Below are 27,825 nucleotides of genomic sequence, written 5' to 3'. Positions count from 1 at the left end.
CGTGGCGCGCGCGCCGCTCGACCTCGTCACCGTGCTCGATGTCAGCGGCAGCATGGATGGCGAAAAGCTGGCTCTGCTGAAACGGGCCATGGCCTTCGTCATCGATCAACTCGGCCCGGCCGATCGCCTCTCCGTCGTGTCCTTCTCCGATCGGGCGGCCCGCCTGACCTGCCTCGCGCGCATGTCGGACGCCGGCAAGGCCTCGGCGAAGTTGGCGGTGGAGTCCCTTGTTGCCTGTGCGGGCACCAACATCCGCGAGGGCCTCCATGTGGGCGCCCAGGTGCTCGTCGGCCGCCGGCACAAGAACTCCGTCGCCAGCATGATCCTTCTCTCCGACGGCCAGGACTCGTACCTCGGGGGCAAGAACTACATGGACCTTGTGCCACCCTCGTTCAAGGACGCTGGGAGCCGGCCCGGGCCGATCCACACGTTCGGCTTCGGCACCGACCACGACGCCCTGGGGATGCACACTATCGCGCAGGCCACGGGCGGCACCTTCTCCTTCGTCGGGAACCAGGCGGCGATCCAGGACTCGTTCGCGCAGTGCATCGGCGGGCTCCTGTCGGTCGCCGTGCAGGAGGCGCGCATCACCGTCACGTGCCTGCACCGTGGCGTGCGCGTCCAGGAAGTCAAGTCCGGCTGCTACGGCAACCACGTGGACGTCGACGGCCGCGCCGCCTCCATCGACGTCGGCGAGCTCTACGACGGCGAGGAGAGGCGCTTCTTGGTGCTCGTGTACGTGCCGAGAGCCCGGCCCACGGAGTCGGGCACCCGCCTGGTGAAGGTGACCTGCGCCTACAAGGACGCCGCGACAGGGCAGGCCGCCAACGCCGCCGCACCCGCGGCGGTGATCCAGAGGCCGCTGGAGCTGACCGACCTGCCGCCTCCGTGCATGGAGGTGGAGCGGGAGCGCGTCTGCCTCGCCGCGACCCAGGACATCGCGGCCGCACGGGATGCCGCTGAAGGAGGGCAGCACGCCGGCGCGGCACGGATGCTGGACTCCCGGCTGAAGGCCGTGGAGCGGTCGGCGCCGGGGATGGCGGGAGATGATCCCACGTGTGAGGCGATCAAGGAGGAGCTGCGCGACCTGAGCGCCCGCGTGGGCGACCGGCGGGAGTACCAGCAGACGGGGCGCGCGGCCCTTCTGGCCGGCATGAGCTCGCACTCGCAGCAGCGAGCCTCGGCGGTGGAGCTGCAGTCGGCGAGCAAGCCCCGGGCGTACCGGACTCCCAAGATGGAGGAGATGATGGAGAGGTCGCGTGAGCAGAGCAGGAAGCGTGGCAACAGCGGCGGATCCAGCCAGCTTAATAAACACATCAAGCAAGACCTGACCGACGACTAATTTCTCTGCCTCGTGAAACAAACAACACGCGTGTTGATTATATGATGCCTTTTTTTTATTCCGAAGTCTGAACAACTTCTCTATAAGTAATTGTTGGTCCTCGTCATCTATGCGTGTGTGCAAAAACATAAAAAATCAAGTTTCCCTTTTCTTGCAATTTCTATGATGCTAATTTTTTGAGTGGATTTCATCATGCTACTATACATGCTACTCCTGGTGTTATTCATTAATGAGAACAAATATAAAGACCAATTTGCAGTACCAAAAACAGTGCTCTAAAAAGTTTCAACATTAGCATTGATTTTTTTTACCTAGATACCACTTATGTCATTCGTCAAGAAATCCTATTTTTTGCTAGGAAAATTCTTTTATTTTTTTTTTCTATTTTTGAGTTTAATTGAGCCAAAACGCCCTGCTCACTTTATATGTACTACTGGCGATTTAAAGTACAATATATGTTTTCAGGGATCCCCAGACACATTAGGCCATGTAGATGCTAGGAAAGGGCGATAGGAATTTAATCTTGGTAGATTGGTAGTGACGATGTTATTTCCCAACGCCTGGTCCGGCATCGACGCAAATTTGGGCACCGAGCGCTCGGCTCCCCGTTTGAGATGGCTGGGCCTTTGTTTATAATTTATGAAGAGCACGTTATTAGCGCCTACCATTGGAAGACTGGGCGCCAAAGAATTGGAGATGGCCTTAGAATGTGATGAGGAAGTCGGGGGAGCCCACCATTCTATCTCGTGGTTAAAACATCAATTATATTGTTACCGGTAGGCGTACTACAAGCAATTAATTTGTTTGTCAATCAGAACATGATAGCTAGACATAGTGTTAGTCTCATGTTTTAGTCAAACTTAAATATCTCAATAGATGGTTGTAGTAGATGTTGTTTAATGAATATGACTGAGCTTTATATTTTGGTGAAAATATAGTCAGTTTTCTATTTCCTTCTTCTTTAGACTACGGATCAATATAGATCAAAAAATTATTTGCCAACAATTACGGGTGGCCCACGATGGTCAGGGGCGCCCCCTGCCTCGTGGCCACCTCGGGCACCGTCTTGCGCGTATTTTTCTTCTGGAATTTTCCAAATATTCTAAAAATAAGCTCCATCCGTTTTTATCCCGTTTGGATTCCGTTTGATATGGATATTCTGCAAAACATAAAACATGCAACAAACAGGAACTGACACTGGGCACTGGATCAATATGTTAGTCCCAATAATAGTATAAAAAGTTGCCAAAAAGTATATGAAAGTTGAATAATATTGGCATGGAATAATAAAAAATTATAGATACGACGGAGACGTATCAAGATCCAAAGATGGCAGCTTATCGCAATGCCGTATTAAAAATGTCGGCTCGGTTCGAAGGACTTGAATTTCATCACGTTGGCCGAGAAAGCAATCAAGCAGCGGACGTCCTGGCTCGCATCGGCGCTAAGCGCGACCCCGTCCCACCTAACATCTTCCTGGAAAGGCTTTTCAAGCCATCCGTGGTGTGGCAAGGGGGAGGGCGGCGACCACAGTTCAGATCCGAACACAACCCCAGATTCCGAACAGACTGATATCATCGGGGGCTCAGCCACCGAAACAACGCCGTCGGCCCATCTCATTATGGCAGTCATTGCCCCATGGACCGAACCCTTCTTGGCCTACATTAATAGGAAGGAGCTTCTCGACGACCAGAATGAGGCTCGCCGCATTGTCAGGCGTTCGAAGGCCTACAAGGTCCACGACGGAGAGCTCTACAAGAAAAACACTACCGGAGTACTTCAAAGATGTATCTCCGATGAACAAGGGCGGCAGCTTTTAGCGGAAATTCACGCTGGCCTCGGCGGACACCACGCCGCAGCTCGGGCCCTCGTTAGCAAAGCCTTCCGCACTGGGTTTTATTGGCCGACAGCCCGAGCGGACGCACAGGACCTTGTCCAACGCTGCGTCGGATGCCAGCTCTTCGCCAACCAAAGCCACATGCCCCCAACTGCCTTGCAAACTATCCCCATTACTAGGCCTTTTGCGGTCTGGGGACTGGATATGGTAGGACCCCTTAAAGGGGGAAGCCATAAGAAAAAATATCTGCTGGTTATGGTGGAAACATTCACTAAGTAGATAGAGGCTAAACCGGTCAAAACGGCTGAGTCCGGCCCGGTGATTGACTTCATATCCGGTGTTGTGCACCGTTATGGTGTCCCACACAGCATCATCACCGACAACGGCTCCAATTTCACAGCCGACGAGGTAAAAACCTGGTGTACTAATCTGGGTATTAAACTCGATTACGCCTCCATCTATCACCCACAAACCAACGGTCAAGTCGAACGAGCCAATGGTCTTATTATGAGCGGCATCAAGCCCAGACTAGTGCGGTCTTTGAAAGAATCAAACAAGCACTGGGCTGAGGAGCTTGACTCCGTACTCTGGGGGCTGTGGACCACGCCCAACCGTACTACCGGATACACACCTTTCTTCATGGTGTATGGCGCAGAGGCCGTATTGTCCTGCGATATTATTCACGACTCACCTCGAGTGCGTATGTACGAAGAGAGAGAAGCCGAGCTCGATCGGCAGGACATCCTAAATGCCCTGGAGGAGGAACGCGATGTCGCAAAATCCCGTTTAGCATTCTATCAACAGCAGGCTCGAAGATACCAAAGTAGAGAAGTACGGGCCAATACTTACAATGTTGGCGAACTCGTTCTACGCCCGCCGGAGAAGAAAAAGGACAAGCTCAAGCCCAAATGGGAGGGTCCCTTCATAATTGACGAAGTTCTCACCGGAGGAGAGTACCGTCTTCGTGATGCATCAGACAATCGCCTCGAGCCAAACCCCTGGAACGCGGCCAGACTCAGAAGATTCTATGCCTAGCGCCGAACTCCTTGTTCGTCTCCTTCTCCCCTATAGTTTCCATTATTTTTCTCTCTTTTCCGATTACCCTTTTTACTCTTCACTTTAAAGTTTTGGTACGGCTAGACCGCACACCGCTAACACATAGATATTTCAAATAAGTATGTCCATTATACCTGGGGGCTTCTTGGATAGAAGCTTTTTATCATTATTCTTCGAGCATCAAGCTCCTGACATATGAGTTCTTCCATATGTATCTTTTCTTCGCCACTATATGCATCGATATGACTTAAGTTTTGGCCAAGCTGGGTTGCCTGGCTCCTGTGCTTATGCCCTACGTTCCCGTGCGGCTAGGGCATAAAGGGAGCACCTCTGCGATTGTTACTGCCGGGTCATCCGGATGTGTACCTCAGACTGGGTGAAGCCGAAAGCTAGCGTTCTTAAGGGAATATTCTGTCGGTGAATTAAAGACGTTTTTTGCAATTACTCCATTGGTAACCCCCAGAAGTTACATAAACGGTGATTTTTCCATCACAACTCGAACATGTACATTAATACATGCACACCTAGGGAAAGGAACCCTTAATGGAACTATTCTCTCTGGAAGATGGTTCTTACGACTTAAATGTAATATAACATAACTAGCATAATACAACTTGTCTGTTCAAGCAACTATGACCCCTACGCCTAGTTTTCCAGGCATGCCCCGGCCTATTCGGCCGTGAGGGTATCTGGAAACACTCTGCACCCTTGAGTCCGGAGGTTGAAGCGAAAATGTCTGCCATGACAAATGCTATACAATTCAGCTAGAACTACACAGGGAAAGGAAAGTACATAGTCACTTCGACTCAAACACTTCCCCCTCTACACCGTCCAATAGGCGGTCTAACTTACAATCATGTTGGGAATATTTGGCGGCCACCTCTACTTGGTCATATACTAAACTAACGGGAATTTCTTCCCCATTTGACCCTAGCGGTCCAACCCGGGCCATGTGATTCGGGTCCAGCTTGGTATATCGCGTCTTCACCATGGCCCATGCTTCTCGCGCACCCTCTCGGCAGGCCGATATCTTCCATAGTCGGATACGCCGCCGCGCTCCCTTGAACAGCTCTACAAGCTCCTCCATACTTCCTGGAGGGGAGTCGGACGGCCATAAGGAGCCGAGCGTGCTCGTGCACTTGTGATAGCCTCTGCACTAGATCACTTGATGATCCGGACACCTCCTCTTCAGGACGGCCCGTCAGTACACCTGCAAACATGATTATATCAGTCCCATTTATCTCTGTGCTACTTCACAAATAGTTCGGATACATACTGAAGATACCGCCCCGCAGCTTTTTGTTCTCCTTCACGGAATCGGCTAGCTGGTCTCGAACATCTTTCAACTCTTCGCGCAATGCAGTGTTGGAATCCTGTAGCTTGTTTTTATCGTCTCTGACATGGGTTAGCACACGCACGTCTGTGGCATGTTGCCTTTTCGCCTCTTTTTCTCCCTCTTGGGCGATCTTCAACTTCTCTTCAAGTTGATCAGACGACCCCACTACGCGATCAGCAGCGGCGTTCGCACAGTTGGTACACAATCATTGTTCCTCGATGGAGGGGAACATTACCAGAAGATGACTTCTTGAAGTTCTCCAGTTCGGCGGTGGCAGCTTTTAGCTGCGCCCGACACTGCTCCAGCTCTTGGGATAGCAGGCCGTTCTTCTCTGTGAGGACCTGGTTGTTCTAACGATCCTTAAATCAGTTGTGCCAACTGCTTTCAGTCTCGGGGGCTACAGGCATATGGCTATTCTTTTTCGACAAGAAGCTTACCTGCACATCTGTCAGATATTGCCTTGTGGCTTTTCTAAGCCCGTCTCGAGCAGCTCGGATGTATGCGTCGCCCGAGCTAAAGGCATTGAATGCCTCGTCCGAGAACTTCGGGTCTCGTAAAACAACCCTGCAGCGCCGATGATTCATGGCGCTCTCTACCTCCAAGTTGGTGACAGACATATTGTCCGAACCCTCGGCCGAAGGGCAGTCCGTTTTCGTTCCTACATTGGCCCCAGTCTCCCCGACTGGACCTAAATCCCGGTTGTCGGGAGCACGACCGACCGGACCCCCGGACACAGTTCGGCGAACCTTCTTCCTGTAATCAAACAGACGCACAGGTCACAGTTGGATACGGCCACTAAAAAACATATTTATCCGTACCTCCTCGATGAAGGCCCGACGGTGCCTTCACCGGCCCTCCTCTTCGAAGGCCTGCCCGGCGCAGGAACCGATCTCCTCTGAATCGTCGAACGCCTCCCCTGTAGAACGCGCGACAATGCGGTGGGTGAGGCAGTGTAAGAGTACCCTTTCAGAGAAGGTGTTTCCTGATTACTTACCTATGAAGCAGGAAGAAGGCCAGGCGGTGATGGCCACTTCTGTGCCATCATAGCTCGTCTGGTAAAACACCCCCTCCGCGAGCACCACGATTATATCCGGATCCTCTTCAAACCCGGGATCAAGCTCCCAGTCGTGGTTCTCCGGCTGTGGGGCGGGACTATGAAGTCCCTCAGTGAGCTTTCGCCAGTGCTGTCATAAGCAAACGAACTTAAAATTTATCAAAGGCAATCCGGAGATGGAAGGAGTAAAGACAGAGGGGTTGGGGCTTACCCAACTGGGAGGGTTATAAATAGAGTACCCGTCTCTGAGTTTGATGCGAAGAAATTCCCCTTCCTCCCCTTTGAACAGCTCGGCTAATATCTTAGCCAAAGCGGCAGGGGTATCCGGAGCTTTCCGGCCGCAGCGGGAGGCGTCATCCTCCCCATTGTAGTGCCACATTGGAAGCCCTCTGTATTGGAGCGGCTGAACCCCTCGCGCTATGGAGATCGCCATAACCTCGATTACTGTGAGTACGGACTGAGCGAGCTCTTTTATCTTGCTCATCAGCTAACGAACCTCCGCGCCGTCTTCCTCTTCAAGGCTCCGGGGACGCCAACTGTGGCGTTTCTTCAGCGGGACGCTCACAAATTCAGGAAGACCCTTTCGAACCGGGTCGGGAAGCGCGACGTCCTCAATATAGAACCATTCGGAGGGCCATTCTTCAGGTGCCTTCCTTGGTGTGCCAGATGGATATCCGGTATCGGCGACGCGCCATACTTCGGCTCCGCCCACTTCAAATATTGACCCTTCGTGATTGCGCGGGACGAGACAGAACAACTTCCTCCACAACTTCTAGCCCTGATCAAACAGGGACTAGATCTGCAGGGGGAAGAAATCCCTGCGTTTGAAACTTCGCCAATTGGCTATGAGACACAGAACACCTCTCCCACTCGCCTTTCTCTGGGCTGGAACGAGCGGAGGAGCTGGGAATGCTAGCCATGCTGGAATGGTTTCTCCTAAGCAGTCTCCAAGGATTTCTTCTGCGTAGCGTCGAATGGTGCTAGGATCCAATCTCTTTAAATAGGCGCTCTTCCTTGCATGGATGGGGTGTTATTTACAAAAATACCCTGACCTTCCTGATAACCCACAAGTATAGAGGATCGCAACAGTTTTCAAGGGTAGAGTATTCAACCCAATTTTATTGATTCGACACAAGGGGAGCCAAAGAATATTCTCAAGTATTAGCAGTTGAGTTGTCAATTCAACCACACCTGGATAACTTAGTATCTGCAGCAAAGTATTTAGTAGCAAAGTAATATGGAAGTAACAGTAACGGTAGCAAAAGTAATATTTTTGGGTTTTGTAGTGATTGTAGCAGTAGCAACGGAAAAGTAAATAAGCGAAGAACAATATGTGAAAAGCTTGTAGGCATTGGATCGGTGATGAAGAATTATGCCGGATGCGGTTCATCATGTAACAGTCATAACATAGGTGACACAGAACTAGCTCCAATTCATCAATATAATGTAGGCATGTATTCCGAATATAGTCATACGTGCTTATGGAAAAGAACTTGCATGACATATTTTGTCCTACCCTCCCGTGGCAGCGGGGTCCTATCGGAAACTAAGGCATATTAAGGCCTCCTTTTAATAGAGTACCGGGCCAAAACATTAACACATAGTGAATACATGAACTCCTCAAACTACGGTCATCACCGGGAGTGGTCCCGATTATTGTCACTTCGGGGTTGCCGGATCATAACACATAGTAGGTGACTATAGACTTGCAAGATAGGATCAAGAACTCACATATATTCATGAAAACATAATAGGTTCAGATCTGAAATCATGGCACTCGGGCCCTAATGACAAGCATTAAGCATAGCAAAGTCATAGCAACATCAATCTCAGAACATAGTGGATACTAGGGATCAAACCCTAACAAAACTAACTCGATTACATGATAGATCTCATCCAACCCATCACCGTCTAGCAAGCCTACAATGGAATTACTCACGCACGGCGGTGAGCATCATGAAATTGGTGATGGAGGATGGTTGATGATGACGACGACGACGGATTCCCCTCTCCGGAGCCCCGAACGGACTCCAGATCAGCCCTCCCGAGGGGTTTTAGGGCTTGGCGGCGGCTCCGTATCGTAAAACGCGATGAATCCTTCTCTCTGATTTTTTTCTCCCCGAAAGTGAATATATGGAGTTGGAGTTGAGGTCGGTGGAGCGCCAGGGGCCCCACGAGGCAGGGGGCACGCCCTGGGGGGGGCAGGCGCGCCCCCACCCTCGTGGACTGGGTGTGGGCCCCCTGACGTGGATTTTTCTTCCAGTATTTTTAATAGTTTCCAAAAAGATATTCCGTGGAGTTTTAGGTCAGTCCGAGGACTTTTGTTTCTACACATAAATAACACCACGGAAAGTCTGCTGAAAACAACGTCAGTCCGGGTTAGTTCCATTCAAATCATGCAAGTTAGAGTCCAAAACAAGGGCAAAAGTTTTTGGAAAAGTAGATACGACGGAGACGTATCAACTCCCCCAAGCTTAAACCTTTGCTTGTCCTCAAGCAATTCAGTTGATAAACTGAAAGTGATAAAGAAAAACTTTTACAAACTCTGTTTGCTCTTGTTGTTGTAAATATGTAAAGCCAGCATTCAAGTTTTCAGCAAAGATTATGACTAACCACATTCGCAATAACTCTTAGGTCTCATGTTACTCATATCAATGGCATAATCAACTAGCGAGCGATAATAATAAATCTCGGATGACAACACTTTCTCAAAACAATCATAATATGATATAACAGGATGGTATCTCGCTAGCCCTTTCTGAGACCGCAAAACATAAATACAGAGCACCTTTAAAGATCAAGGACTGACTAGACATTGTAATTCATGGTAAAAGAGATCCAGCCATAGTCATACCCAATATAAATTAATAGTAATGGATGCAAATGACAGCAGTGCTCTCCAGCTAGTGCTTTTTAATAAGAGGGTGATGACTCAACATAAAAGTAAATAGATAGGCCCTTCACAGAGGGAAGCAGGGATTTGTAGAGGTGCCAGAGCTCGGTTTTGAAACAGAGATAAATAATATTTTGAGCGGCATACTTTCATTGTCAACATAACAACCAAGAGATGGCGATATCTTCCATGCTACATACATTATAGGCGGTTCCCAAACAGAATGGTAAAGTTTATACTCCCCCTCCACCAACAAGCATCAATCCATGGCTTGCTCGAAACAACGAGTGCCTCCAACTAGCAACAGTCCTAGGGGGAGTTTTGTTTGCAATTATTTTGATTTAGTTTGCATAAAGCATGGGACTGGGCATCCCGGTGACCAGCCATTTTCTCGTGAGTGAGGAGCGGAGTCCACTCCTCTTGAGAATAACCCGCCTATCATGGAAGATACGGACAACCCTAGTTGATACATGAGCTATTCGAGTATACAAAATAGAATTTCATTTGAAGGTTTAGAGTTTGGCACATACAAATTTACATGGAACGGCAGGTAGATACCGCATATAGGAAGATATAGTGGACTCATATGGAATAACTTTGGGGTTGAAGGGGTTGGATGCACAAGCAGTATTCCCGCTTAGTACAAGTGAAGGCTAGGAAAAGACTGGGAAGCGACCAACTAGAGAGCGACAACAGTCATGAACATGCATTAAAATTAATAGACATTGAGTACGAGCATGAGTAGGATATAATCCACCATGAACATAAATATCGTGAAGGCTATGTCGATTTGTTTCAACTACATGTGTGAACATGTGCCAAGTCGAGTCACTTAAATCATTCACAGGAGGATACCACCCCACTATACCACATCACAACCATTTTAATAGCATGTTGGCACGCAAGGTAAACCATTATAACTCATAGCTAATCAAGCATGGCATAAGCAACTATGATCTCTAATTGTCATTGCAAACATGTTTATTCATAATAGGCTGAATCAGGAACGATGAACTCATCATATTTACAAAAACAAGAGAGGTCGAGTTCATACCAGCTTCTCTCATCTTAGTCAGTCCATCATATATCGTCATAATTGCCTTTCACTTGCATGACCGAACGATGTGAATAATAATTAGAGTGCACGTGCATTGGACTAAGCTGGAATCTGCGAGCATTCAATAAACAAGAGAAGACAAGGCAATATGGGCTCTTGGTTAAATCAACAATAATGCATATAAGAGCCACTTCAATAATTTAATCATGGTCTTCTCCTATCGACCCCCAAAGAAAAGAAATAAAACTATTTACACGGGAAAGCTCCCAACAAGCAAAAGAAGAATGGGAAATCTTTTTGGGTTTTCTTTTTAATTATTACTACTACAACAAGAAAAGTAAACTAACTAAAAGCTACACTAATTTTTCTGGTTTTTCTTAAAGTTTATTAAACACACAAGAAGAAAGCAAGAAAAAGGAAAATAAACTAGCATGGATATTACAGTGAAAAAATATGAGCACTGACATCTAGCAATGAGTGTGTGAACATAAATGTAATGTCGGTGGGAAATACGTACTCCCCGCAGCTTAGGCTTTTGGCCTAAGTTGGTTTATTGCCACGGATGGCCTGACAGGTATGCAAAGTTGTAGCCGGGGTCGTACTGAGATGAAGAAGACTCTGACTGCCACTAGTTGGCAATCATCTCCGGATCCCACTGGTAGTTAGACTGTTGTGGAGGTTCAAATTGTGGTTCCGGCTCCGTGGCTGGTGTAGGGTTCCGGTAGGCGTGAATGGCCGCCAACGGAACGAGATACAGACCTTCAGATAAATTAAACAAGGAGGGAGCAGGCAAGGTAATAGTCTCAGGGTGATGTTTATCAAAGAACTATTTGTATTTAAGCGCCCCTTCCCTATTCTTAACAATAAAGTCATGTGCTACCATACTCTTATAATCTAAATAAGCAGTGGGCAGCAATTTTCCTTCTTTTTCATAGTGCCTAATAGGTATGTTATAGTGTGCAGCAAGGCGTGAAGCATAAATACCTCCAAAGATGGGGCCCTTTGTACAGTTCAGACTTAACCGTTTGGCAATAATACCGCCCATACTAACAGTGTTATCGCAGAATAAACCATGGAACAAAATAATAATATCAGGAACACTAAGGTTTCCACAGTTTCGCGACCAATTAAGCAACGACTAGCAAATATGGCAAAGTAGCGTAAAACAGGAAAATTTATGCTAGTGATTCTTGCATCGGAAACCTTCCTGGTTTCCCCCACAGTGATAGTGTCAATAAACCCATCCACATCTTTACGATGCGGTTCATCTAAACTACCCTCAAAAGGTATTTTGCAAATCTTGCAAAATTCGTCTAGTGGCATCTTCTTAACCACATCATATAAATGAAACTCTACTGAAGGAGGTGATTCCTTAGGATAATAGTAGAAGTTTTGCACAAAAGTATTGGTGAGTAAGAGCTACTGTTTGCGTTGGTCGCGGAGGAAGTCGGTGAGACCTGCATTCTCAGCCAATTCATAAAAATCATCATAAATCTCGGCTTCTCTAAAGAAATCATCGGAAGGCCATTCACACGGCCGAACCTCCGCGGTGCGAGGCAAATTATATTTGGGCCTCTGTGCTTCTTCACTTTGCTTTTCCTTCGAGCTTCGGCTCGATGAGCCCCTAAAAATCTCTTCATTATTTTCTGATTTTTCTTGAAATTTTTAGTAACTTCAAATAAAAGTAAACCAAGCTCAACAAAATTGATAGCAACTACTCCTACAAGTGCCTAGAGCCTTTATCAAGCATTAGAACCACTTGGAACCATATAAATTTGACATGCAAGCTCAAGAACATGGTCACCTAGGAAGCACAAGTTTGCAATGAATAAAGCACTAGAACAAAAACTAATTGGACCAATGGAGGAGTCACATACCATGGAACAATCCCCCCAAGCAGTTTTGTGAGAGGTGCTTTGAGCATGGAGATCGAAAATCGCAGCAAAATGAGCTAGAACTCGTGCTTGAGCTGGATGGTGATTTTTTTGGGAGGAAGAAGAAGTGTGTGGGTGCAGGAATAAGTGGAGGGGAGCCACCATGGGCCCACGAGGCAGGGGGCGCGCTCTGGACCCTCCTGGCCAGGTGCTTGCTCCCCCTGCTATGTTCTCAGTGCCAGATATTCTCAAATATTCCATAAAAAATCATATTCCATTTTCAGGGCATTTGGAGAACTTTTATTTTCGGGGTATTTTTATATTGCACGGATAAATCAGAAAACAGACAATTTTTTTTTACTATTTTTACTTTATTTCAACTAAATAACAGAAAGTAGAGAGAGGGTACAGAAGGTTGTGCTTCTAGTTTCATCCATCTCATGCTCATCAAAAGGAATCCACTAACAAGGTTGATCAAGTCTTGTTAACAAACTCATTCCGAATAACATGGAACTGGAGGAATTTCGAATAACACTATGTTAACTCAACGGGGATATGCACATCCCCAATAATAAGAATATCATATTTCTTCTTGACAGTAGGAAGAGGAAATTCAAAACCTCCAAATATAATCGATGGAATTTTTCCAATAGAATTGATACTATGAACTTGAGGTGGTTTCCTCGGAAAGTGTACCGTATGCTCATTACCATTAACATGAAAAGTGACGTTGCCTTTGTTGCAATCAATAACAGCCCCTGCAGTATTCAAAAAGGGTCTTCCAAGAATAATAGACATACTATTGTCCTCGGGAATATCAAGAATAACAAAGTCCGTTAAAATAGTAACGTTTGCAACCACAACAGGCACGTCCTCACAAATACCGACAGGTATAGCAGTTGATTTATCAGCCATTTGCAAAGATATTTCAGTAGGAGTCAACTTATTCAAGTCAAGTCTACGATATAAAGAGAGAGACATAACACTAATACCGGCTCCAAGATCACATAAAGAAGTTTTAACATAGTTTCTTTTAATGGAGCATGGTATAGTTGGTACTCCTGGATCTCCTAATTTCTTAGGTATTCCACCCTTAAAAGTATAATTAGCAAGCATGGTGGAAATTTCAGCTTCCGGTATCTTTCTTTTATTAGTAACAATCTCTTTCATATACTTAGCATAAGGATTCATTTTGAGCATATCAGTTAATCGCATACGCAAAAAGATAGGTCTAATCATTTCAGCAAAGCGCTCAAAATCCTCATCATCCTTTTTCTTGGATGGTTTCGGAGGAAAAGGCATGGGTTTCTGAACCCATGGTTCTCTTTCTTTACCATTTTTCCTAGCAACAAAGTCTCTCTTATCATAACATTGATTCTTTGATTGTGGGTTATCAAGATCAACAGCAGGTTCAGTTTCCACATCATTATCATTACTAGGTTGAGCATCATCATGAACATCATCATTAACATTTTCATTAGGTTCATGTTCATTACTAGATTGTGTTTCAGCATCAGAAATAGATATATCATTTGGATTCTCAGGTTGTTCAGCAATAGGTTCACTAGGAGCATGCAAAGTCCTGTCATTTTTCTTTTTCTTCTTTTTAGAAGGACTAGGTGCATCAATATTATTTCTCTGAGAATCTTGTTCAATTCTCTTAGGGTGGCCTTCAGGATACAAAGGTTCCTGAGTCATTTTACCAGTTCTAGTAGCCACTCTAACAGCATAATCATTATTCAAACTATTCAATTCATTGAGCAAATCATTCTGAGCTTTAAGTACTTGTTCTACTTGAGTGGTGACCATAGAAGTATGTTTACTAATGAGTTTAAGTTCACCTTTAACTCTAGACATATAATCACCCAAGTGTTCAAGCGTATCGGAATTGTATTTCAATTATCTACCAAAATAAGCATTGAAGTCTTCTTGCCTAACCATAAAGTTATCAAACTCATCCAAACATTGGCTAGCAAACTTAGTAGGAGGGATTTCAGCTTTATCATATCTATAGAGAGAATTTACCTTTACTACCTGTGTCGGGTTATCAAGACCATGAGTTTCTTAAATAGGTAATGGATTAGGATCACATATTTCTTCAACAGGCAATAAATTAAGACCATGTATTTCTTCAATAGGAGGTAAATTCTTAACATCTTCAGCTTTAATACCTTTTTCTTTCATAGATTTCTTTGCCTCTTGCATATCTTCAGGACTGAGAAAAAGAACACCTCTCTTCTTTGGAGTTGGTTTAGGAATAGGCTCAGGAGTTGGCTCAGGAAGTGTCCAATTATTTTCATTGGTCAACATATTATTCAATAGAATTTCAGCTTCATCCGGTGTTCTTTCCCTGAAAACAGAACCAACACAACTATCCAGGTAATATCTGGAAGCATCGGTTAGTCCATTATAAAAGATATCAAGTATTTCATTTTTCTTAAGAGGATGATCAGGCAAAGCATTAAGTAATCAGAGAAGCCTCCCCCAAGCTTGTGGGAGACTCTCTTCTTCAATTTGCACAAAATTATATATATCCCTTAAAGCAGCTTGTTTCTTATGAGCAGGGAAATATTTAGCAGAGAAGTAATAAATCATATTCTGGGGACTACGCACACAACCAGGATCAAGAGAATTAAACCATATCTTAGCATCACCCTTTAATGAGAACGGAAATATTTTAAGGATATATATGTAGCGAGATTTGTCATCATTAGTGAACAGGGTGGCTATATCATTTAATTTAGTAAGATGTGCCATGAAAAGGATCAGATTCAACCAAAGTAATTATATCAGGATCAACAGAGAATTCATAATCCTTATCAGTAACACAGATAGGTGAAGTAGCAAAAGCAGGGTCAGGTTTCGTTCTAGCATTAAGAGATTGCTGCTTCCATTTAGCTAATAACCTCTTGAGCTCGTATCTATCTTTGCAAGCTAAAATAGCTAAAGCAGCTTCTTTTTCCAGAACATAACCCTCAGGAATAATAGGCGATTCATATTTATTAGGGGGGGAGTCTTCATCATCACTTTCATCAATGTTATCAGTTTCAATAATTTCATTCTCTCTAACCCTAGCAAGTTGTTCATCAAGAAATTCGCCAAGTGGCACAGTAGTATCAGGCATAGAAGTAGTTTCATCATAAGTATCATGCATAGCAGAAGTGGCATCATCAATAACATGCGACATATCAGAACGAATAGCAGAAGCAGGTTTAGGTGTCGCAAGCTTACTCAAAACAGAAGGTGAATCAAGTGCAGAGCTAGATGGCAGTTCCTTACCTCCCCTTGTAGTTGAGGGATAAATTGTTGTCTTAGCGTCTTCCAAGTTCTTCATAGTGACCAGCAGATATAAATCCCAAGTGACTCAAAAAATAGAGCTATGCTCCCCGGCAACGGCGCCAGAAAATAGTCTTGATAACCCACAAGTATAGGGGATCGCAATAGTTTTCGAGGGTGGAGTATTCAACCCAAATTTATTGATTCGACACAAGGGGAGCCAAAGAATATTCTCAAGTATTAGCAAGTGAGTTGTCAATTCAACCACACCTGGATAACTTAGTATCTGCAGCAAAGTATTTAGTAGCAAAGTAATATGGAAGTAACAGTAACGGTAGCAAAAGTAATATTTTTGGGTTTTGTAGTGATTGTAGCAGTAGCAACGGAAAAGTAAATAAGCGAAGAACAATATGTGAAAAGCTCGTAGGCATTGGATCGGTGATGGAGAGTTATGCCGGGTGCGGTTCATCATGTAACAGTCATAACATAGGGTGACACAGAACTAGCTCCAATTCATCAATATAATGTAGGCATGTATTCCGAATATAGTCATACGTGCTTATGGAAAGAACTTGCATGACATATTTTGTCCTACCCGCCCATGGCAGCGGGGTCCTATCAGAAACTAAGGGATATTAAGGCCTCCATTTAATAGAGTACCGGACCAAAGCATTAACACATAGAGAATGCATGAACTCCTCAAACTACGGTCATCACCGAGAGTGGTCCTGATTATTGTCACTTCGGGGTTGCCGGATCATAACACATAGTAGGTGACTATAGACTTGCAAGATAGGATCAAGAACTCACATATATTCATGAAAACATAATAGGTTCAGATCTGAAATCATGGCACTCGGGCCCTAGTGACAAGCATTAAGCATAGCAAAGTCATAGCAACATCAATCTCAGAACATAGTGGATACTAGGGATCAAACCCTAACAAAACTAACTCGATTACATGATAGATCTCATCCAACCCATCACCGTCCAGCAAGCCTACGATGGAATTACTCACGCACGGCGGTGAGCATCATGAAATTGGTGATGGAGGATGGTTGATGATGACGACGGCGACGGATTCCCCTCTCCGGAGCCCCGAACGGACTCCAGATCAGCCCTCCCGAGAGGTTTTAGGGCTTGGCGGCGGCTCCGTATCGTAAAACGCGATGAATCCTTCTCTCTGATTTTTTTCTCCCCGAAAGTGAATATATGGAGTTGGAGTTGAGGTCGGTGGAGCGTCAGGGGGCCCATGAGGCAGGGGGCGCGCCCTGGGGGGGGGGGGCAGGCGCGCCCCCACCCTCGTGGACAGGGTGTGGGCCCCCTAACGTGGATTTTTCTTCCAGTATTTTTAATATTTTCCAAAAAGATGTTCCGTGGAGTTTCAGGTCATTCCGAGAACTTTTGTTTCTGCACATAAATAACACCATGGAAAGTCTGCTGAAAACAACGTCAGTCCGGGTTAGTTCCATTCAAATCATGCAAGTTAGATTCCAAAACAAGGGCAAAAGTGTTTGGAAAAGTAGATACGACAGAGACGTATCACTTCCGCATTCGCTCGACACGTGGAAGACAGAGATTATTTGACGCTCAGAAGCCAAGGAGGCGACATCGGGTCAATGGCCGAATACATTACTTGGAGATCATTAAAGGAGGAACCCGCCTTGCAATGCCGAAGACAATATGTGTGCCGAATACCTCGCTATTGAAGACTGGTTCGGGGGCTACTGAGGGAGTCCTGGACTAAGGGGTCCTCGGGCGTCCGGCCTGTTATCCTTTGGGCCGGACTGATGGGCTGTGAAGACATGAAGACCGAAGACCATACTCGTGTGCGGATTGGACTCTACTTGGCGTGGAAGGCAAGCTTGGCGATCGAAGATTCCTTCTTATGTAACCGACTCCATGTAAACCCTAGATCCCCCCGGTGTCTATATAAACCGGAGGGGTTAGTCCGGAAAGGACCGATACACATTACCATGGTCATACAGGCTAGGCTTCTAGGGTTTAGCCATTATGATCTCGTGGTAGATCAACTCTTGTAATACTCATATTCATCAAGATCAATCAAGCAGGAAGTAGGGTATTACCTCCATAGAGAGGGCCCGAACCACTACTAGAAAAAGGCCTGTTAGTGGCGCACCTATTTTGGCCATTAATGGCGCACTATAGGTGCGCCACTATTACCACGCCACTAGTAACAAAGGTGCGCCATTAGTATACCAGATAATAGTGGCGCACCTGGCAGTGCGCCATTACTATGTCCAACAGTGCGACATTACTATGCCTCCTAGGGGGCCATATTTACGTTCACGTATGCCCCCAAGTGCGCCATTACTATGCCCCATAATGCGCCATTGGTATTTAGCCCTGGTGCGCCACTAATGCTCAATATGGTGCGCCACTACTATGAATATTAGGAATTATTATTTTTTGCTTTTCTGGTATTTGCACAGGTTACAAAATATCTGGTATTTGCAAAGGTTACAAAATACACATTACACAACACATAATATAAACATCACACAATAGAATTCATCATATTAGTCTCCAAATTCGAAATAGCGAACAAAGTTCAAACATTAGCCAAGTTTAGGTCTCGAGACATTAGCAAAGTTCATCATATATATTAGCCGAGTTTGTCGTCACATTACAAAGTTGATATTGATCATCTAAACTACCATCACATAGAAGAGAGCTGCGGTCACGATGAGCATCATCGTGATGAAACTGGTCTTCATCCGGTTCCTCCTCCGCTCCCTCCTCTGTCCCGCTAGATAGCGCGTGTATCTAGCTTCCGCCTCCACCCTAGTGGTGTACCCTTTGTAACTGTTACCGCTGAAACGGTGAACCTGTCTCTGACACTCCTCCCAGTCGTCGTAGACTCCGGGAACCTTACCCTTGTACACGACATACGACGGCATCTCTATGCACTAGACAAACAAAATGTTAGTAGAAATTCACAGACAATATATAAGCAATATATAAGTATGCAACAAAAGGATCGGAAGAGAAAAGCAACACATTAATAGCACGATTCATGGTCCTACTAATAAATAGCATCGATTACATATAAGTTGAAGGACTGTCCATACTAAAGAGACATACAAGTTCATTAAAGTTTAATTACAACATGAGCTAATCGATATTTCAGAACTACATAGCATCATTAACTTCGACTCGACTCAGGGACCGGAGCATGGATGAAGCCGCCGTCTTTCGTGATGGTCATGAAATCACGATCGTTGTCAGCCTGCATTTGTAGCGTTGTTTCTATTTCACTGTTGGATGGTTGATATTTGAGGTAGAACTGCCCCGAAGTATGAAGGACATCCTGATGGATGATTTCTGCAAACTCCGACTGAATGCGAAAGAATTCTTGTCTGATGTCCGCGTCCTGGATTGCTGACAAGCGTGCGGCCCAATCTTTGAGATTAGTTGGTAGCAGAAGGTGATTATGGTCCCGTACGATCGCCCGCATGCGATGGAGGGCGTAGTAGGCATCCTTCTGACCGCCAGGCGGCTGCTTGACGCAGGGGAACGTTGTTACATGGGTGAACACGTACTTGCCGTACCTACAATTTGGCCTCCTGAAGGTGCCTCCAGATTTGGCGTAGTCGGGGAGATCATCATCAAGAACTTTCTTGATATTTGTGTAGTCTTTCTTCGACTGACGGTCCGAGTCGAAATACGTGGCCATGGAATATTTCGGGCTTAAGAGGATGAGTGTGCAATGTGTGCCACTGCACAAAACACGGAATGTTAGAAAAAAAGAATGATCGAAATCTAAGAAATCATATCTTACGGGGCGGTGAGGGGATGACTTACTCGGGAAAGTAAGGCACGAGGAAGTTATCCTTATCTGGGTTCGCCAGAATGACGCCTTCAAGGTATGAACTCGCGACTTGCCGGTCCCCAGCGCTGCCCAAGATCTTGGTACGCATGTAGAAGGGGTCGACTATCACGATGTCCGGGGTCTTGTCTCTAATGATCCGCATCTCCATACTAAGCGAAAATAGCCGAATGAAGGTGTAGTGGAGCGGATGAAGGTTAAACATAGCGAAGATGTCATCAAACCGCAGGACGATCATACCCCTGATGGTGCTATCGACAAAGCCCTTGCCCTCTGGCACCTTGGCCACAAAAACTGGGTATGCCACATCATTCTCGGAGAGACGCCGCTTCTCTAAAGAAAGAACACTGTCATGCAGACTCCGCATAGCACCGGTTGCAGCATTGTGCAGATTAGTCGGTAGCATCGGCCTACCCGCCACATGCACCCTCCTCGAGATATCCTTAGGTGAAGGTGGCCCGTCCTGAGCACGGATCGTACTCAGTGCCGGCTGGCTCGCACTCTTGTTATTTTTTCTTTTCCGTCCCTTCTGCTTCTTCTGGTGTAATGGGATCGAGTTCTTCCCAGAGACCACCTTCTTGAGTGTGTTGGGGCTGATAATATTTCGCACCTCGGCTGTCTAAGGCTCGGTGAAGGCGGCAGCTAGAGGCGTCTCCTGAGAACTGAACGCCAGACGATGCCTATTGCAATTGGGTTTCTCCGCGATACCAGCTAGATCGCGATCATCTTTTGCAGGGTTGGGTTCTTGAGAAGGAGGCCCCACGAATTCGTCATCGTACCCATGTTCGTTGAAGTACTTATCGACGTTGGTAAATGTACTGTTGTCGTCGTCCGAATCCTGTGCCATATGCATGTCCGGATCAGCTGGCGGCGGTAGCGTTGCGGTGGTCTTGCCATGGCTTGGCGCCGGCACGACTGGCGGTTTTGTCTGTGGGGTGGTGTCCCCCGCCCCCAAACGAATCTGGCTCTTCGGCCAAAGCATGGACCAGCTTATGCAGGCGCTGAGGGTCATCACATCATCTTCGTCGGTCCCAGGGGGTCGATACGGAGGTAACAAGTCGTCGCAGCCCCGCAGCACCCGAACCAGTTGAACCCTATACACGGTGGGTGGCATCGGATTACCATGGAACACGCGGATGCCCGGTTGAACGATTCTGGCCTTGGCGACATCGATCAACTCGCCGTCCACGAAGTGCAGGAGTGTGCATGGAACGTCGGCTGCGCCCTGCAAAAACATGTAGGGCGTCAGGGATGCCCAGTCAAAGGCAAGGAGATGAAGTCATCGGCCGAGAGGCTTAGTTACCGTGATGGCGTCGAGCTCGGCTAATGTCGAGGCACCGCCAACGGCGGGCGTGCAAGTGATGGAGTGGCCGCTTGCTGCCGAGGTGCCGGCCGGCGTATTCTTCCCGCACCCGGGTGCATTAAGCTCCAATGCCGGCGCCGACGCCGGAGACACCAATGCCGCCTTCGACGGAGACACCAATGGCGCCACCGGCGCGTTATGCGAGTTGTTGCCCGTGAAGCTGGGAATCGGGGGCGGCCCCTGTTGGCCGCCCGCAATCCACACCTGCAGCCCCTCAATCAAGGTAGGCACAATGGTGGTGATCGTCGCTCCCAGTTGGTCTCGCACTTGCTCTTCGACTATCTCCGGAATCCGCACCACTTGTGCCTTGAGTTCTTGAACCTCGCGCTCATGGCTTTCCGAGCTGGTCTTTCTCTCCTTTCGCCCAGCGTTATAGTATTCCGACCATTTCGTGGACAAGCCTTTGCCGGCCACACGACCAGCTGACGACGGCTTACTGAACTTATCCTTGTGTTTCATTACGTTCAACGCCCTATTTAAAGTGGTGTCCCAAGGGGAGCTCTGAGACGACCCCACGCTACTGCTTTCAGTGTCCTGCGGAAGGAACGTGAACCATTTAGAAATTTGGCTTCATTAATTAGAATGCAACCATATGGAGCTAATTACGCGGGGGTGTATTCCTTACCAGAACAAGCTCAAGCGCCTTGGTCTTTGGATCCGTGGTAAGTTCCTTTTGTTACCGGGTCCATCTTGTACCGGGCCCTGACATAGTTCCTGGTCTGCTTGTCACGGTATTTATCGAAGAGGGGCGGTAGGCCTTGCTCGGCACGCTCCGCGTCGTCCTTGTCCCATATAGGTTCCGCCAGTCTATAACCGCCGGGACCGAGTTTGTGGACCCCTAAGTTCAAGTCCCGCATATCTTTCCCCCACTGCCTTGATTCCGCAGATGCGTTGCTCACGCACTTGATCTTGAACTCCAGGTAGTCAGCTTCGCTGATCGAAGGATTTGTCTCCTTGATCTTCTCATAACTATCACCTCTTAGAATCCTTCTCTTCACCGCGGCTCTCCAATTAGCCAGGGCTGTGCTCATCTTTGTGAGGGCGGCACTGTTCACTTTATTCCCTGAGAGGTGTGTGTTTGCGAAGTCACCGGGGAACTTGTATCATTCGTGCAGCTTCGTGAAGAGGAGGTTGCGCAAATTCCCTCGGCCACGATGCCTTAGGTTCTCGGTGTTGGTCGAGACGGTGCTCCGGAGAATGCACCCGAGTTGTCCCGCGTACCCACTGACTAATTCTTTGGGCGCCGTTGGATGCCCATTGGAGGACATTTCAGTAAATTCCTCCTTGACAGTGCCGAGCACGTTCAGGCGCCGGTCCTTCCGTTGCCTCTTCGGTTGGCTGCCATCTGTGCGTGCGCTGCCATCATCAGTGGTGGCATCCTCGGCGGCACCATCAGTGGTGTCATCCCCGATGCCACTAGGGGTTGTGTAGTCGGGATCGGTGTCTTCCGCGGCGTCTACATAGCGGTGAGGTTCTTCCTCCATCTCCTGGGACAGCTCCCAGAATTGCTTGCCCGAACCGCCGGCCTCATCGTAGTTGGCCATGTTCGCTCTAAATAGGAAAAAAGTTTGGTCAAAAAGTTGGTTGTTATCAAGGAACAAGATCTCTAAGTTGACCAAATAACCTAATTCTCGAGGAATGTCGCCAAAAAGTTGGTTATTGTCAAGGAACAATTGAGTGATGTTTGTGATATTGCCTAGGTGTTTTGCGATGGAACCTGTTAGTGTGTTGTTGCTAAGGTCCAAGTCCACGTTCTCAAGGTAACCTAGTTCTTGAGGGATGTGTCCAGAAAGTTGGTTGCTGCAAAGATACAAGGCTGTGAGTTTGGTCAAATTGCCTATGTTGTTTGGGATGGAACCTGTTAGTGTGTTGTAGCAAACAAACAACTTTTCTAAGTTCTCAAGATAACCTAGTTCTCGAGGGATGTGTCCAGAAAGTTGGTTGCTCTCAAGATCCAAGGTTGTGAGTTTGGTCAAATTTCCTAGGAAGTTTGGGATGGAACCTGTTAGCGTGTTGTAGCAAAGCCACAACTCCTCTAAGTTCTCAAGATAACCTAGTTGTCGAGGGATGTATCCAGAAAGTTGGTTGATGTCAAGATACATGCTGATTAATTTTTGTTTCGGTTGAGAATCGGGCACCTTCTAGGTCAAGAAAATTGGGCATGACCTTTGCTAATTTTCTTGACCTAGGAGTGCCCCATTCTCAACCGAAATGGAAATTAACCAACATTTCAGGAGAAAGGGGTATGAACAAGCAGATTTTACTCCAGAGAGTTCTTGCAGGTGCGTATGAACTGCAGCATCTCAAAGGAGATAACAACACAACAACAAATGAAATTGCCAGAACTGAATGCTCTGCTTCTTCTCATACCCTCCAAAGAACTTTAACCAGCAGCAGCAGATAACAACACAACAGCAGTAGTAGCAAGAATAAGAAGCGGTACTACAACCAGAATGTTAACCAAGGAAGCTAGTGAGTCTCTCATTATTATTTTGCATAGTAATAATCCTGAATGGCTCATGACCTAACAATGATCCTGCACTAATACAGATGGTAGTGTCTGATGCCACCCTCCCCGGGGCAAAATGATGTGGCACCATCTGATGCCACCCTCCCCGGGGCAAAATTCTGATGCAAGCAAACATTTTGTTTGTGTCATGGCAAATCAACACTGAGTTTCAGTCTCTTGAAACAGAATTCCACCAAACTTGTTGTATATCTGTTCCGTTGTGTTTGTGGGTGTTCTGTCAAAGTAATTTTCTTCTCTGTGTGCATACAGCTTAGTTAGCTGCTGCAGTGCTGCTAGTGGGTTTAGCTACTGTACTGCTCAGGCTTATCTGAATATAGACTTATTATTACTTAATAGTGGGTGTTCAAAAACCATTGTAAGTTTCAATGCTACTGTTTCTCATGATCAAAATGCAAGACATGCTGATAACCAGCTTGAACATGTTTGCTTAATTGCAATTGAGTAATATAATTCAGGTGGGGCAAAATTAAAAAAAATCAGGTGGGGCGGCTTGCCCCCTAGCGATTCATCAAAAAAATAACAGGAGGGGAGCCCTAACTACAAGCATGCTGATAACTAAAATCAAGCAGAAAATTAACTATACTACACAAGGCATAAGGTATACCTAACCAAGATCTATAAATAACAGGGGAAAATAAATAAAAAAACAAAGAGAATAAGTGATTAATAACACATACCTGAAGCCTCACCGAGTGCACCTCCAAGAAAGCAGAGAAAACCCTAACACTCACACCACCTCAAAATCAAAATCCCTACAAAAGATCTCAAAATCAACAAACAAAACTCAAAATAGATGGCTATATCTAACCCTAGTTGAGTGCCCACAGCATGAACTACAGAAGAAAGAGGAACTGGAAAGACTAACATGTTGAAACAAAAGCATCTGCGCATCCGAAGAAGATTCAAACTACATACAATTCGTAAACATTTGCCCCTTGCAAGCATTATCACAAACACCTACCAAGCAAAAATCCTTTGACATGTAATGGACTCAAACATCTACGGCAGGTGCTCATCCAGTGCGGAAATCAGGGGGGGATTTTGAGCGGGCAGAGGATGCAATAGGAAGGAGGGAGGGGGAGCGAGGAGGAAGGAGGGGTGGTGGCTACCTGCCTATGGACCAGTCGCCGGCGTAGCTCCGGACGGCGGCGTTGCTGGGCAGGGGCGGCTGCTCCGGGGACGGGGAGGGAGGCGCTGCGGTGCCGGAGGCGGGGCCGCGGAGGCTGGGTGCGTGTGGCTGCCCGGCTCGTACAACGCTGGTGTCTCCCCGCGGCCGGCGACCAATGTGCAGAGGTGGTTGTCCGGGACGGGGCAACGGCGGCGAGGCTTTCTGGGCTCTGGGGGAGAGGAGAGGGCGGAGAGGGCGAGGGGAAGCGTGAGGGGGCAAGTGGGGAGGGGGGGCCCGAGGAGGCAGGGCCGCGGCGATGGAGCGGGCGCGGGTGGACGGCGGCATGCCCCGCGGGGGTCGTCGGGTTAGGTGCGGGGCGAGGTGGATCTGGCGAGGGAGGGAGAGAGGCCAGAGGGAGAGGGGAGCAAGTGGAGTGGGGGGAGGGTTAGTAATGGCGCACCTTTTAGGGGTGCGCCATAAACATACGTATACCAATGGCGCACCTTCTAGGGGTGCGCCATAAGCACCGTGCTAGCAATGGCGCACCTTCCCTGGTGCACCATTACTAACTTTTTTTGGATTTTTAGTTGCATGTAATAATTTTTTAGAAAATGACCATAAATTTTAAAATGTTACGATATAAGTAGTTATTACTAATTTTCAAATACTTGCGTTGCAAAACATTTGTGAATTGGTAAAACATTTATGAATATGAAAAAATATCATCAAATTTGAAAAAATATTCCTGAGTTCAAAAAGTGCCCATGAAATTTAAAAATATTCATGAGTTCAAAGAATATTAACAAATTCAATACTTTTTGTGAGTTAGAAAAATGTTTGCATTTTCAACAAATGTTTGCAAATTTAAGCAGGAAAAGGAACACTGAAAAATAAAATACCAGAATAAACATAAATAAAAATTGGTATATCAATGGCGCACCTCCTAGGGGTGCGCCATAAATACCTTGATAGCAATGGCGCACCTTCTCCTGGTGCACCATTACTAACTTTTTTTTTATTTTACCAGAATAAACATAAATAAAAACAATTAAAATACCAGAAGAAAACATTAATCCCCACTGTTTTGAACAAAAGAGGTTACTGGATAGAGGACTAGAACAATCGAGAAATGAAGACTACAATTTAAAGCATTGTGCAAAGATTTAGAATTAGATCGATGACATGGTTGAAATCAAGTGATACATGTAATAATTGAGCTTGCCAATGGCACACACACACGCGGCCGAGACGTCGTGATTTGATCTTAACTATCTTTTCACAATCTTCTTGCCCTTCTTTTTCGCAAATGGAGTTCTTCTCTTGAACGGACGTCCTTTAGGTAGGGTGGTCCTGCTTCTTCTTGTGGTGTATGGTACTTTATCGTCGTTGTCATGTTCCATCTTCAGGTCGCCGTACTTGTCGAAGTCTTGCTCATTGGCGACTCCATCCATTTCGATGATCTTCCTTTTGCCTCTCCTCACGACAACACGACTGGGCTTTGACGGGTCGGTAATGAAGAAGCATTGGTCCACTTGGGAAGCCAGTACCCATGGCTCATTTTTCGCGGTGACGTTTGCGCCCGCGATCTTGGATTTGGCTTCGGGTATAACCATGGTTGTCAAATACCAGTCTTCTTTTAGGACGCTCTTGGCCCATCTGACACGGAACATCGGGACCTTCTCTCCAGCGTAGCTCAGCTCCCAGATCTCCTCGATCATTTCGTAGTATCTGTCCTTGTCGTTACCGGTGTAGGATTCCATCGTTACCCCGGAGTTCTGATAACCATCGCTCTTCATGTCCTTTTCCTTGGTGTAGAATGTGTAGCCGTTGATATCGTACGCCTCATAGGTCATCAGGTTGTGCTCGACGCCCTGTGACAAGGCGAATATGAGTTTTTCTTCCGCGGAAGAATCCTCATGTAAATGGTACGACAGAAGCTTCTCCTTGAACCAACGCGTTAAACATGAGTTGTGCTCTTTGATTATATCTACGTCCGTCCTCTGTTGGCCTCAGTCATTGTACGTCTTCTCAATAAAGGTTTTGTGCTCTACCACCCAAGGATTGACCACATCTATGTGTTGTAGCGCGACTAGGTTTGCTCTTTCAAAGTCGGCGAGTCGACCCTCGAAGTCGACATGCATTTCGCGGTGACCCTCGCAGTGACCCCATCTAGCGAGCCTGCCGAGGTGCCTGTTGACGGGCAGACCATCGGGGTTCTCGATGCCTAGATAATTTGTGCAGTAGGACATGCACTCTTTGGTCAGAAAGCCCTTGGCTATGCTTCCCTCTGGACGTGACATGTTGTGAACGCATCCTTTGATGACACCATTCATCCTTTCGAACGACATCATGCTGTGCAGGAACGTCGGCCCGAGTTGGATGATATCCTCCACGATATGGACCAGCAGATGCACCATAACGTCGAAGAATGCGGGCGGGAAGTACATCTCAAGCTCGCATAGTATCACCATGATCTCTTCCTGTAGCCTTCTGAGTTGCCTCACGCCAACCGACTTCCGAGAGATGACGTCGAAAAAGTTGCATAGGCCAAATAGCGTTTCACGGACGTGCGCATCCATGATCCCACAGATTGCAACTGGAAGTATCTGCGTCATCAGCACATGACAGTCGTGAGACTTCATCCCGCTGAACTTCTGCTTCGCTGAGTCTAGGTATCTGCTTATTTTCCCCGCGTAACCGTAAGGAAGTTTTACTCCTACGAGGCAGGTGAAAAACTGCTCGATCTCCTCCTGACTTAGAGTGAAGCACGCGGGAGGGCAGTCATTTCCGATCTTCTTGGCATTTTTGCCTTTGCGACGACTTTCCGTGTCCTTCGCCTCATCATCATCATCATTAGCGTGAAGCTCCTCCCTGATGCCCATTGATTTCAAGTCTGCCCTTGCTTTCTGCCCATCTTTGGTCCTCTCTGGCATGTTGAGTAGGGTACCAAGCAGACTCTCGCACATGTTCTTCGTGATATGCATGACATCAAGGCTGTGAGGCACACGGAGGACCTTCCAGTACGACAAGTCCCAGAAAACATACCTCGTTTTCCATACCTTCAGCAGCGGCTCTGGCGCCTTTCGCTTCTTTCCCGGCTCTGGCGCCTTTCGCTTCTTTCCCGGCGGTGGGCAATCTTTCCAATTTTTCAACAGCTTGTCTATTTCCTCGCCGCTCCTCGTACGCGGGCGTCTTCGGGGTTAGGTTTCACCATCGAACAGATCCTTGCGTTTTCTCCATGAGTCATCG

The sequence above is a fragment of the Triticum aestivum genome, chromosome 5D (assembly GCF_018294505.1).
Source record: "Triticum aestivum cultivar Chinese Spring chromosome 5D, IWGSC CS RefSeq v2.1, whole genome shotgun sequence".
Lineage (NCBI taxonomy): Eukaryota > Viridiplantae > Streptophyta > Magnoliopsida > Poales > Poaceae > Triticum > Triticum aestivum.
The sequence above is the reverse complement of the archived record's forward strand: the minus strand, read 5'-3'. Positions refer to the sequence as shown.